The sequence below is a fragment of the Panicum hallii genome, chromosome 1, assembly GCF_002211085.1.
Source record: "Panicum hallii strain FIL2 chromosome 1, PHallii_v3.1, whole genome shotgun sequence".
In the NCBI taxonomy this organism is placed as follows: Eukaryota; Viridiplantae; Streptophyta; class Magnoliopsida; order Poales; family Poaceae; genus Panicum; species Panicum hallii.
Genome location: NC_038042.1, coordinates 37,861,058 through 37,874,646, shown reverse-complemented (window position 1 = coordinate 37,874,646; position 13,589 = coordinate 37,861,058).

Genomic DNA, 13,589 nt, shown 5'->3' with positions numbered 1-13,589 from the left:
TTGCTCAATGTAAACAGGAATGTAACAAGCTCCTACGATCCTATACGCGCCATTTCTTCGATGTCCGTGCTACCATCGTGAACATCTCGGAGGAGGACATCATCGACTGCTTCTACAACGGCATCACCGACCCAAGCATCTACAGAGACTTTGGGCGGAACAGATCAAAAACCATTGCGGGGCTTTGTGACATGATGCACGACTGGTTCGAACAGGAAGAGAAGATGTCGGAGTGGTTCCGGAGGCACAATGATAGCAACCTGAGGCGTCCAAATGACAACCACAACGACAAGAGCCAGCGGGACTATTCGGGTCCATCCCAAAAGCGCAAGCCAGATGATCTCATCACGGCTGTGGATCATCCCTCGCGAGGCAAGAAGTCAACAACGCAGGAAGAGTTCGAGAAGCTTGTGCAGAAGAAATGCCCATGGCATCCAGGTGCCAATCATGCGGCAATTGATTGCTACCACCTCCGGAGGACATTCAGTAATTCCAGTGGTGGCAAGAAGAACAAAAGGCCAGTGGACAAAGAACCCGAAGACGACAACCAAGGGGACCAAGTGCACAACGCGAAGTTCCAGGATGCTTCAAAGACAGTCAATGTCATCTTCGGGGGAGATGGGGACTTCGGTTCCAGGCGGGAACAAAAACTGCTTCTCCAGGAGATCATGTCCATCGAGCCGGCAGCACCGCGACCACTCCGCTGGTCAGAGGTTCCCATCTCGTTCTCCTGTGATGATCAATGGACAAGCTTTTCAGAGCCCAGTAAGTTCCCTCTGGTCCTGGATCCGGTGGTGGCAGAAGTCAAGCTCACCAAGGTGTTCATCAACGGCGGGAGTGGTCTCAACCTCATCTTCGCCAGCACTTTGAGAAAGATGGGTCTGGACTTCACGGACATGCTGGTTCCAAGCAAGTCCCCTTTCTATGGTATTGTCCCAGGTAATGCGGCGCACCCACTTGGCACGGTGGTTCTCCCAGTCACCTTCAGCACGAGGGAGAACTACTGCACCGAGTTCATTAAATTTGAAGTTGCTAACTTCGAATCTTCTTATCATGCCATACTGGGCCGACAGGCACTTGCCAAATTCATTGCAGTACCGCATTACATTTATCTGCTTCTCAAGATGCCAGGACAAAGTGGAGTACTCACTCTCCGAGGCGACTTGAAGAAGTCAAATGATTGCAACCAGGAGGCGATCCAATATGCTTCAACTACGCGTGTGCCAGATGCTCCGGGGGAAGTACTCGCAGCCGCGCAGCAGCTCTCCCAAGCCAAGCTGTAGATCCCTTCAAGAAAGGCTAGCAAGTCGAGCATCCAGTCGACTGGTGATGTGGCCCTCAAGTTGATCCAGCTCCAGGAGGGTGATTCATCCAAGACTGCCGTCATTGGTGCGGGTTTAGATGAGAAATAGGAACTCACGCTCGTCAGTTTCCTTCGGGCTAACCGAGACTTATTCACGTGGAAACCAGTGGATATCCTAAGGGTGCCCAGGGAACTGATCAAGCATAGTCTAAATGTACACCCACAGGCTGCGCCCAAAATGCAACGCCTTCGAAGATTTGCTCATGACAAGCATGAGGCAATTAAATGGGAAATAGCTAAACTCCTCGCGGCTGGCTTCATTAAAGAAGTGATTCATCCAGAGTGGGTAGCTAATCCCGTCCTTGTAAGAAAAAAGAATAATGAATGGAGAATGTGTGTTGATTACACCGATCTCAACAAGCATTGCCCAAAGGATCACTTCGGGCTACCGCACATTGATCAAGTCGTCGACTCGACGGCGGGTTGTGTACTCCTCTGCTTCCTTTATTGTTATTCAGGATATCCCCAGATTGCGCTCAAGGAGGAGGATCAAATCAAAACCGCGTTCATTACCCCGTTCGGGACGTACGCTTACAAAACTATGTCTTTCTGGTTGAAAAATGCAGAAGCAACTTATCAGCGCGCGATTCAAATGTTCTTTGCTGATCAACTGCATCGGAACGTTGAAGCCTACGTGGATGACGTGGTCATCAAGACCAGGAATCCCGACGGCCTGATTGCAGACTTGGAAGAGACGTTCAGCAGCCTACGCAGGTTTCGATGGAAGCTCAACCCAACTAAATGCCTTTTCGGAGTACCATCAGGGAAATTGCTCGGGTTCATCGTCAGCAACCGGGGAATTGAAGCCAACCCTGTGAAGATTTCGGCCATCACTGGTATGGGGGCTTCGGCCATAATCAAAGACGTGCAGAAGCTAACGGGATGTATGGCAGCCCTGAACAGGTTCATCTCATGACTCGGGGAGAGAGGACTACCCTTCTTCAAGCTCCTGAAACGCCAAGATAAGTTCCAATGGATGGAGGAGGCCGAGCGGGCCCTGCAAGATCTGAAACATCACCTTCAGTCTCTGCCGGTCCTTACAGCACCATTACCGGGGGAAGATCTGTTACTCTACATCACGGCAACAACTCATGTTGTCAGCAGTGCTATTGTAGTCGAGCGAGGCGAAGAAGGCCATGCATTCGGAGTGCAGAGGCCTGTATATTTCGTCAGCGAGGTACTCTTCGAATCCAAGGTACGATACCCGGTAGTTCAGGAACTTTTATATGCAATTCTGATTGCATCAAGAAAGTTGCACCATTACTTTGACGAGTACAAGATCACTGTAATTACGGATTTTCCGTTGGTGGATATTCTCCATAATCAAGATGCCACGGGGCGTATATCAAAGTGGGCAGTGGAACTGGGGGCTTTCTCTATCGACTTCAAGTCACGCACTGCAATCAAGTCTCAAGCTCTAGTCGATTTTATGGCTGAGTGGAGAGAGAATCAAATTCCAACTCCAGTCGACAAGCCAGAGCACTGGACCATGTACTTCGATGGGTCTCTTAAGCTTGATGGTGGCGGTGCTGGAGTTTTATTTATTTCTCCAAGAGGCGAACAACTGAAGTATGTCCTCCAGATCCTTTGGGAGGTATCCAATAATGAAGTCGAGTATGAAGCACTCCTTCACGGGCTATGTTTGGTGATATCGTTAGGCATCAAGTGAGTTCTTGTATATGGTGATTCACTTCTAGTCATCCAGCAAGTCAACAAAGAGTGGGACTGCAACAAGGAGACGATGGACGCTTATGTACAAGAAGTGCGCAAGCTGAAAAACAAGTTTTCTGGCCTGGAGATTCATCATGTGGTACGGGAGCATAATGTTGGCACAGATATACTATCCAAGCTGGGGTCTACTCATGCACAGGTTCCAGCGGGAGTCTTCGTCCAAGAGTTAAAGCAGCCATCCATCAAGTCCTCACCTCAGGTAACCACCGATGCGGGCCTTCAACAACCTGATCGGGAGGTTATGATGCTTGGAGAGGACTGGAGAGAGGCTTATATCAATTTCATCCGGGATCAAAGACTACCAGCAGGGATGGATGCAAGAAGCACAGAGGCAGCTCGTGTCATGCGCAGAAGCAAAGGTTTCGTCCTAGTCAACAGTAAGCTCTACTGGCTTGGCGCATGATCAGGGGTGCTCATGAAGTGCGTCGCGAAAGAAGACGGCTACGACATACTGCGGGAGATACACGAGGGCGTTTGCGACAACCATGCAGCTTCAAGAACGCTGGTGGGGAAAGCATACAAAGCTGGTTTCTGGTGGCTCACCGTAGTGTCCGATGCTGAGGACCATGTGCGGAGATGCCAAAACTGCCAATTCTTCGGCAAGCAATCTCACGTCCCAGCTCATAGTCTCATCACCATACCACCATCCTGGCCATTCGCTTGCTCGAGCCTTGATATGATTGGGCCCTTCACAATGGCGCCAGGCGGTTTCACCCATGTATTGGTGGCCATCGACAAGTTTACCAAGTGAATCAAGTACAAGCCGATAGCCAAGCTCACATCAGATCGAGTTGTTGATTTCATCTCTGATATCTTGCATCGCTTCGGCTTCCCAAATACCATCATCACAGACCTGGGTTCAAATTTCATGGCTAACCAGTTTTGGGAGTTCTGTGAAAATGCGTGCATCGAGGTCAAATATGTCTCTGTTGCACACCCAAGGGCTAATGGTCAAGTCGAGAGGGCGAACGGCATGATAATTGATGGCCTCAAGAAACGACTCTATGATGAAAACAGCAAGGAGGAAAGTGGATACACGAATTGCCACATGTCATCTGGGGGCTCAAGACTCAGCCATCCCAAGCCACAGGACAAACACCGTTCTTCCTTATCTATGGCTCTGAAGCTATCTTACCGGCCGACATCATATGGAAATCCCCAAGGGTTGAAATGTACAATGAAGGTGAGGCGGATGAAGCAAGGCAGTTAGAGCTCGACTCTGTCGAAGAGACTCGCTGCACCGCTCTTGTTCAGTTAGCACGATACCTGCAGGGGATCTGGCGATATCACGACCGCAACGTGAAGGAACAGTCGTTCAGTATAGGTGATTTGGTCCTACGACGCATTCAAGATGAGTCCGGCTTACACAAGCTCAACTCGAGGTGGGAAGGGCCGTTCCTCGTCAAGCAGGTTACAAGACCGGGGTCATATCGACTACAATACCCAAGGGCCAAGATGTCCCGAATTCTTGGAACATTCAGAACCTGCGCAAGTTCTACCCATGAGGAAGTGCGCGGGGATAGCTGTTCTCCGAACGCCTAGACGGCCTTTTTCTTCCGATTCAATTTGGAGGCTACGTGTCACAAAATTCAGAATGTAAATTTTTCTGTTAACAGACGGAGGCTACGGCCATGTTCATATTTTATATAAATCGACTCCTTGTCATGAGTTTTGACGGAGGCTACGGCAACATTTATGTTTTATCGACTTCTTGTTATAAGTTTTGACGGAGGCTATGGCCACGTTCATGCTTTATAAGAATCGACTTTCACCATGACCTTTGATGGTCGTTTGCGATGATGATCGCATTTTTTTCCCAACAAGATCAATCTGTTCGATTGGTTTATACCTAACTTGTTGGACGGGCTCACACGAGGAGCTATTTCAACTACGCCCAGAGTTGTTGCACTCGGGGTAGTTTTGATTTCTTGCCATAAGCACGGCAGTCACGCGATGATGCTCGCGTTCTTTCCTAACAGTTTAGACCTACTCGTTCGGGTTACACCTAACTTGTTGGACGGGCTCACACAAGGAGCTATTTCGACTACGCCCAGAGTCGTTGCACTCAGGATAGTTTCGACCTCTTGCCATAAGCACGGCAGTCTTGTGATGATGCTTGCATTCTTTCCTAACTGGTTAGACCCGCTCGATCGGGTTATGTCTAACTTGTTGGATGGGTTCCTACTCAGAGCTACCTCGACTACCTCCAGGGTCGCTGCACCCAGAGTAGTGTCTACTACTTAGCCTTCGAACTTGGATGACAATTCAGTCAAGGCACACAATAGACATATCGAAGACAATTATATACAAGGAAACGAGTACTTGTTTTCACACCTCAATCCTGCAGTACACTTTTTACTATTTGTTCTGCTACAGGTTGGGCTTCTTGGAGGTACTCGTTGAATTGTTCTTTAGAACACTCCGCAGCCGCACCCTGCGCAAAAGCTTCTAGTCGAGCCTCCGGTCAAAAGGATTTTACAAAGGAAAGAGCGTGGCTGACACAGGCGACCGGGGCTTCAGTGAGGAACTTGATGACCTTCTGCGGCGCTCTGAGAAGTCACTTCAGCAAGGGCCGCTCGCCTGCTTCACCACCTTCTTGTGGGTCCACAATGTCCACAAGCTTCTTGGTGGCTCCCCTAAGGTCCTCCAGCTCCTTTTGCCGCTGCTCCTTCTGCTCGCCTAGCATCTTGATCTGCTGAAGGCAATCGGCGAACTGTTGTTCAGTGTCGGCGATTACCTTTCGCAGCTTCTCGACATCATCTGTACAGTGATACAGCATATTCTTCACATCAGTAAGCAGCTCTTCTTTATATGTTAAGATTTTCCTAAGCTCTGCAGTGAAGATATTTTCAGAATCCAAGATAAATTGTTAAGGGAAAGTACTCGAGGGAAGAAAGGGCTTGCCTTGGTGCACTTTCTTTTGTTCTTTGAGCTGCTCCTGGAGCTCGAAGTTGGCCTTCTCGAGGTTGCGAAGATCGTTTTTGAGGAGCCACGTCTCTCGAGTCCGCTCCTGCTTTAGCTTGTCAAGTTCTCTCTGGAGATAAATGTTCTTCGTCAACTCTTCGGATATACGTTTGTCCTTGGCAGCAAGCTCCTGGTGGCCACTCATGACTGCTTTCAGTTTCTCGGTCTTCTTTTGTGAGTGCTTGATCACATCCTGCATAAGGGGGAAGATTAAGACAAGCAACTGGACAATGCATACAGGCAGAAGAGTGATCATATCTTACCATGGTAAAATTGTACAACTCTTTGGAGATCTTCTTGAAGTATCTTATGTTGTCGTCCGTCCGAATTGGGTCATCCACCAGATCTGTGGTGATGATGTTCTGGTATGCGCGTCTGGTCACCAGCAGATCTCCAGGGCTCCTCGAGGTCCCTGTGGCTTCTTCAGCTGATGGTTGTTGGGCACCTGCAAGTCAAGATGCATTCAGTACATATTATCTGTGGTCTAAGCAGCTAGCCGTGTGCGGTTAGACACTTACCTGCGCCATCTGCAGGAGCGGCATCAGGGGCCTTGACTTGTTCCTCGCCACCAGCTCTGGCTTCGGCTTGCTGGGGCTCGGGGGGTGGCAGGTCGGGCAGTGTTGTGTCTTCCTCGGGGGCTGGTTCCTTGGGCACGGGCTCCTCTAGGGCTGGTGGCTCGGGGGCTGGGGTAGCTGCGGCCGGCTTCGGCTTGTGCCTCATGTCGCTTGCAGACCTAATGAAGCAGAATCAGTTATATTATTACACAAGTCGAGCAGAACAGGACATTCATTATGCAAGAAAAGATGTATACTTACAGCGATGACTTCTTCATGATAGCCTTTTTTACCCTCAGAGCCCATGGTGTCTCAACCACGGTACTTGTCGCTGGGGGTGAGGTCACACCAGCTGGTGGCGCGGTGCCCGCAACGGTGATGGTAACCGTTTCTGTCGAAGTAGTCGGTGGGTCTGTTTCCACCTCTTGGCATTTGGGCTCGGGAGAAGAAGCAGACGGACTGCAAAAGGACAGTGTTAGCATGCAACAATATAGATAGTTGACAACTCAACAAGGCAAAATCTTCGTACCTGGAGGACACGACTACGTGTGCTTTCCGTTTGCGCACAACCCGACGACCTTGCGGGACCGAAGGCAGCGTTTCGGTCAACTCCACGGATGGTCCGGGCGAGTTGTTCCTTCTCGCCTCCCCCTCAGCTTCCCTTTCCGCCAGGGGGCTTCCGCCTTCAGTGGTCCGGTCACTTCGGCTGCTTGAGCCCTCTTCGCTTCGGCTGCGGCGCTGGGGAGAAGGTGGTCTGGTCGAGAGATGTCGGGTTGTGGAGGGTAGCTCCGGTACAACTCTGTGTGACCCTGCAGAAGATTTTCAGTTAGCAATGGCAGAACAGCAGAACTTGTTTTTAACAAAAAGTAGTCGAATACTTACCGGTTTTGGAGGATTTTGTGTAGAAAATAGCTGCGGGACGTAGGGAACTGCATCTATGTCTAGCAGCACTCGCCTGACCCGGGTGAGTGCGGCGTCGTCAGTCAGTTCTTCTGCACACATCCGAGAGGGATCTTCAGCGTCTATGTACTCGAAGCCTAAAGTGTGGCGTTGTTGGCTGGATCCAGCGCTTGAAGAAAGAAAACATTATGGACGCTCCGGTTACCCCTATTTCTTTGTGAGCTGCTATGATGGCTAGCAACTCATTGACTTGGTCCAGGTCTGCTCTGGGGAGCTCAGTGTTCCACTTTGGCCTCACGACCGGGGCTTTGCCAGATTTTTCAGGAAGCTGGGGGTATGGTTTTCGATGTAGAACCAGTGGTTCTTCCATCCAGGAATGTTGGAGGGGAATTTATAGGAAAGGTACCAATCACCAGCTTGCTGTCTAAGTTGGATGCCGGCGCCCCCTACAACGGATAGATTTTTGGTTGTGGGTTGTGGTTTTACCCGGAAAAGGAAGCGGAAAAGATCTCAGTGGGGTGCGATTCCGAGGAAGGCTTCACAGAAATGGATGAAGATGGCAATGTGGCAAATGGAATTCGGGATGAGGTGATGGAGCTCAAGCCCGTAGAAATAAAGAAGGCCACGGAAAAAAGAGCAAGAGGGGAGGGCCAGACCCCGTTCGGCAAAATGGTAAAATATGATGATTTCATCTACATTTTCCATGGGGAAAGGTTCGCGAATAGAGGGGCGCCAGTTGACAAGACTCTTGTCTTGGAGCAATCCTTCAGAAACAAGTTTTTTGAGGTCGTTGTTGGAGCACTTACTGCGAGTCCACTCCCCAGACGGCGACTGCGACTCCTTCTTCTTCCCATCCTTCTCGCTTGATCTCTTCGGCGCCATTTCTGGATCCGCTCGCCACGAGTTGCTCGTGGGCTGCGGGGGAAAGGGGTGACGAGATTTGGTTGGATTGGGGCTCTCCAAGGGGGTGAAGGCGGACTGCGGCTCTAATTGGGGGATTTGGAAAGCTCTTGGTGGATTGCAGATTGGAAGTACAGTTTTTACTCGGCGTTCTCGCGGGGTTAAAAAACCAGCGGCCAGATACAGTTTTACTGTTTTGAAGTTGAAGAGTCATTTCAGGGAATATTCGGAAGATGAGGGGTCATTTGGTGGATTGTTTAGATAAAATATTCGATTAATCATTTTTCAGGGTTAATTGTCCCGAAAAAAGGGATTTTTCGAATTCTAAATCTAACTTCCATCATTTGTACCATCACACCAGTTATTTATCATGGGGACATTTTTTTGCTGCATGCCACGACTTTTGGATTCTTATTTCCAAAGCTGAGAGATTTGGATTCAAGGCTCGGGGGCTGCGGGGTACCTCGCATCGACTACTTATTTTTTAAAATTTATTTGAAAAGTAAGTAAGGAAGATTCAAGACTAATGCGACCCTCAGCCTCATTCTCCGATTCAACCTAAGGCCCGAGGGCTACTCCATATGGAGTGCGATTTTTCAATCGCACACCATACCAAAGAAGTAACTCGAGGCATGAGCACCTCTTAGCTTCGATGCAGCCAAGAAAGTACTCGAAGAAGAACTTCAAGACGGAGCTTCAAAAGAAGCCGAAGACTACTTCGAAAGTACTCGAGAAGCCTGCAGTACTCAGCTACGAAGAGCTCGGGGGCTTGTCAGACCCGGGGCTACGGGGCTGTGTACATAACATAGTTTAAACAGGATTAAGAGATAAAGCCTGTCTTATCTCTTATTTATATTGTTTTCCACTCGTTTGAGTAGGAGATAAAGCTAGTCGGTGTAGAAGGAAACTACTCGAGTTATACCCGGGTATGATTCCTTGGCTAGTATTGGCTAGGATTCATGTAACCCTGACCTCCCGGATATATAAGGGGGGCAGGGACCCATTCAAAACACAACATCAACACCCAAGGGAATACAAACCACCATACAGGACGTAGGATATTACGCACCTCGCGGCCCGAACCTGTCTAAATCTTGTGTTCATTGCAGCTTCGAGTTCCTGATCTCAGCGTCTCCTCACCTAAACTTACCACCTCGGGTATACCCCTCGGTGGGCAGCCGGTAAAACATCGACAGTAGTCACGTGGCTCTTCTTCCTCGGTCTCCTCGTCTTCATCTAAGATTTCTTGACCACTGGGAGGAGAGCGACATGAGCGAGTAGGAGGACGAGTACGATGACATGGGCGAGGAAGCGGAGCATGAGTAGCAGTAACAGCAGCCTCATCCATGGCGTCCCACTCGGGAAAAGGATCATCAAACTGAGGTAGCTCATGGTATGTATCGGCGGGGAGTCCCAAATGACTCTTGATCTCAATGATGTCATGGCGGTTCTCATTCACCTCCTGAGTCACAATCTTGCACATGCAGAAAATGCTTTTGAGTGCCCTTTTGATGAAGGAATCATGGTGTCCATGGTGAGAGGAGGAGGCTCTCGAAAAAGATGGAGTTGGATCAAATCTAGGATTCCTTATAGCATCGGCATGGAGAGGAGGCGCACATGGTGCATCACCGGAACAAGGATGAATGTGTAGAGGCTCATGCTTACAATCCTTGGGAAAAGTGAACTTTGTGACCCTTTCAATCATATACATGATATATGGAGCAGATGGCAAAAACTTCTTTGGATCATTCATTGTGCATCTCAGCTCATTCCAAATAAAATCCATGATGCAAAAGGGTCTTCCACCGGGCATTGTACGAGCAAGGAGATCGCATGCAAAGTAGCGGAGTGCCGTGGTATCTCCATCCTTAGCATCAATAGTGGCACGAAAATAGGAATTCATAGTGTAGTAGAAAGGTTGAAGAGTGCTTGCATTACCGGCTTCAGCTAAGATAGGATTGTAGAATAGAGCAGGCAATTGACTAGGCTTCAAGTGATTCTCAACATGAATAGGGTTACACTTCTCATCATTAGAGCCAAGTCCAAGAGAGAGGAGTGGAATTGAGCCAAGTCCACCCCATACTTGACTCCCTCGGTTGTCCAAAAGAAAGCAACTTTCCTTGCATCATAGTAGAGAGAGGAGTGGAATTGAGCAAGGATCTCCTCATTCCAATCATAACAGAAGCCCATGATGTCATACAGACCAAATTCCTTGCACTTTGCAATTGCTTGATTGAAGAAGGGATCATTGATTCTCTCAAAGTACTCCCAATCCACATACTTGCAAGGAACAATGGGGGCCTTCCCCATGCACAAAACAATTGAGGAGTAGAAGTCTTGATGGAGTTGACACCAAAAACGCCTTTCCAATCCTTCACATTTTTCATACTTGTACACCTCCTCCTTGCGAGCATTTGAGAGAGCCACAGCTTTCTTGTAGTAGTTCCTTCCCATTTGAATAGCAAATCCTTGCACAATTTGAGGACAAGTAAGCTTGGGGCAAGTGGGATACTGGCGTTGATCATCCAGAAAAGCCACTTGCAGGCGAGGAGGAGTGCAGGGACACATGTCCCATGCAATGCCCCTGCTGGATGGATTAGCCACGGATAGAGGATTTGGCATGCTTGCCATCATGTAGGGGGCTTGACGTGGTGGAGGTGCTTGTGAACTACTGCATGCGGGTTCTTTGCCAAGATGACGACGAGGTCGCAGTTCTCTTAGAGGAGGATTAGGAGGGGAAACTTCTCCCTCTTGAATTTGCGGATCATGGCGGCACTTTTGCCGACGCTGACCAGATGGTTCTCTTGCACCAGCTCTCCCTATTGCCTAGACAAGAGATGTGGTATGATTATAACAAGTTGAGGCAGCCTTGGAATGAAACGAGAAGTTCAGATGCTGCTAGGTCCGGAGACTCTGGGTACAGGTCCGGATACTCCGGACCAGAGGTTCGGAGTATCCGGGGATATGTCCGGGGTATCTAGACGTGGAGCATCCAAACCCTAGGTTCTGAAATTTAGAGACTTGACCATGGAAATCAAATAAAATTTGAATCAAGAGTCGCTAGACAGTGGTAGAGAAAGTGCCCTTAAGATTATCCATTTTCTTCAACCACATTGAGAGATCGAGTGATTTGAAGTTTGAATACCTTGAGAGAAGTTGAACATGCAGGAAACTTCAAATCCAATGCCTCCCCGGAGTTTCCGGAGGGGAGATTGTCCTTCCTTCAAAGATGTTCAAGAGATGTGTGCTGGGTGAAAATCGCCCCTAGGGCGAGAGAGAGAGAGAGGGAGAGAGAGAGGGAGGGAGGGAGAGGAGAAGGAAAGGGCCACAGTGTTGGTGAAAAAATGAGTGAAAGAATGGTTCTAATTGATCCCCATGGTAAATATACTCAATATTTACCGACCGGAGTATCCGGACAATAGTCCGGAGTATCCGGCTCCCCCTAGAATTGAGAAGAAACAGCATGAAGGATCTTGATAAGGTTTGATTCCAAGGATAAGGACTAGTGGCATGAGGAAATTACTTCACTTGAGATCAGCCAGCAATCAAGCCCAAGAACAATGATCTCAAGCAAGTAATATTAAAATCCAACCTTTTACAAAAGCAAAATTTTCACTCATTTATTTTGAACCATTTTTGTTTTTGCAATAACATCTAGTCTAAGAGCAGTCAAATATGCACAAGAGTTCAAGCTAGGTTACAAGAATCCAAGATGTTTAGTTCACTTCTTAAAGCACAAAACCTTGACTCATCTAGAGTCTTAGTGAAGATATCGGCAAGTTGCCTGTCGGTGCTTACATGTCGTAAAGCAATATCTCCCTTAGCCTCATGATCCCGTAGAAAGTGATGTCGAATATTTATGTGCTTTGTTCTGGAGTGTTGTACTGGGTTGTTTGCTAGCTTGATTGCACTCTCATTGTCACACAAGAGAGGAATTGCATCAAAATGACAACCAAAGTCACTCAACGTTTGTCTCATCCACAAGAGTTGTGCACAACAAGCACCGGTGGCAACGTATTCGGCCTCCGCCGTGGATAAGGCAACTGAGTTTTGCTTCTTAGAGCTCCAAGCTACTAGGGACCACCCAAGAAATTGACAAGTTCCCTTAGTGCTCTTTCGATCTACTTTGCAACCGGCATAATCCGAATCGGAATAGCCAAGTAAGTCAAAAGATGAGCCTTTAGGATACCATAAGCCAAGGTTAGGAGTGAAAACCAAATATCTTAGGATTCTTTTAACCGTCATCAAATGACATTCTTTCGGATTAGCTTGAAATCTTGCACACGTGCTCACACTAAGCATAATATCGGGCCTAGATGCACAAAGGTAAACAAGAGATCCAATCATGGAGCGATATACCTTTTGATCCACGGCCTTGCCATCTTCATTTAGATCAAGATCTCCTTGAGTTGACATGGGAGTTTTGATGGGCTTGGCGTTTTCCATGTCAAACTTCTTGAGCATATCCTTGATGTACTTGGTTTGACTAATGAATGTGCCATCCTTGAGTTGTTAGATTTGAAATCCAAGGAAAAAGGTCAACTCACCCATCATGGACATCTCGAATCTCTTTGTCATGATCCTACTAAAATCCTCACACCAAGACTTGTTAGTAGAATCAAATATAATGTCATCGACTTATATTTGGCAAATAAAAATATCTTTATCAACTTTGTGAGAAAATCCTTTCAAAACCTTGCTTAAGAGAAAATCCTTTCCTTATGCTTAAGGCATTGCCTTATCCTTTCGAAACCTTGCTTAAGAGAAAATGCTTAAGAGTAGGATTGGCTTTGCCTATTTCAAAACCTTTCCTTAAGAGAAAATTCTTAAGGCATTCATACCATGCTCTTGGGGGCTTGCTACCCATAGAGCGCCTTATGGAGCTTGTAGACATGGTTTGGAAACTTGGGATCTTCAAAGCTCGGTGGTTGCTCAACATACACCAATTCGGAGATTGGTCCATTAAGAAAGGCACTCTTCACGTCCATTTGATGTAGCTTGAAATCATGGTGAGTAGCATAAGCAAGCAAGATATGAATTGATTCAAGCCTAGCTACGGAAGCGTATGTCTCACCAAAATCCAAACCTTCAATTTGCGTGAACCGTTGAGCAACCAACCTCGCCTTGTTTCTTGTTACCACGCCATGTTCATCTTGTTTATTTTGAAAGACCCACCT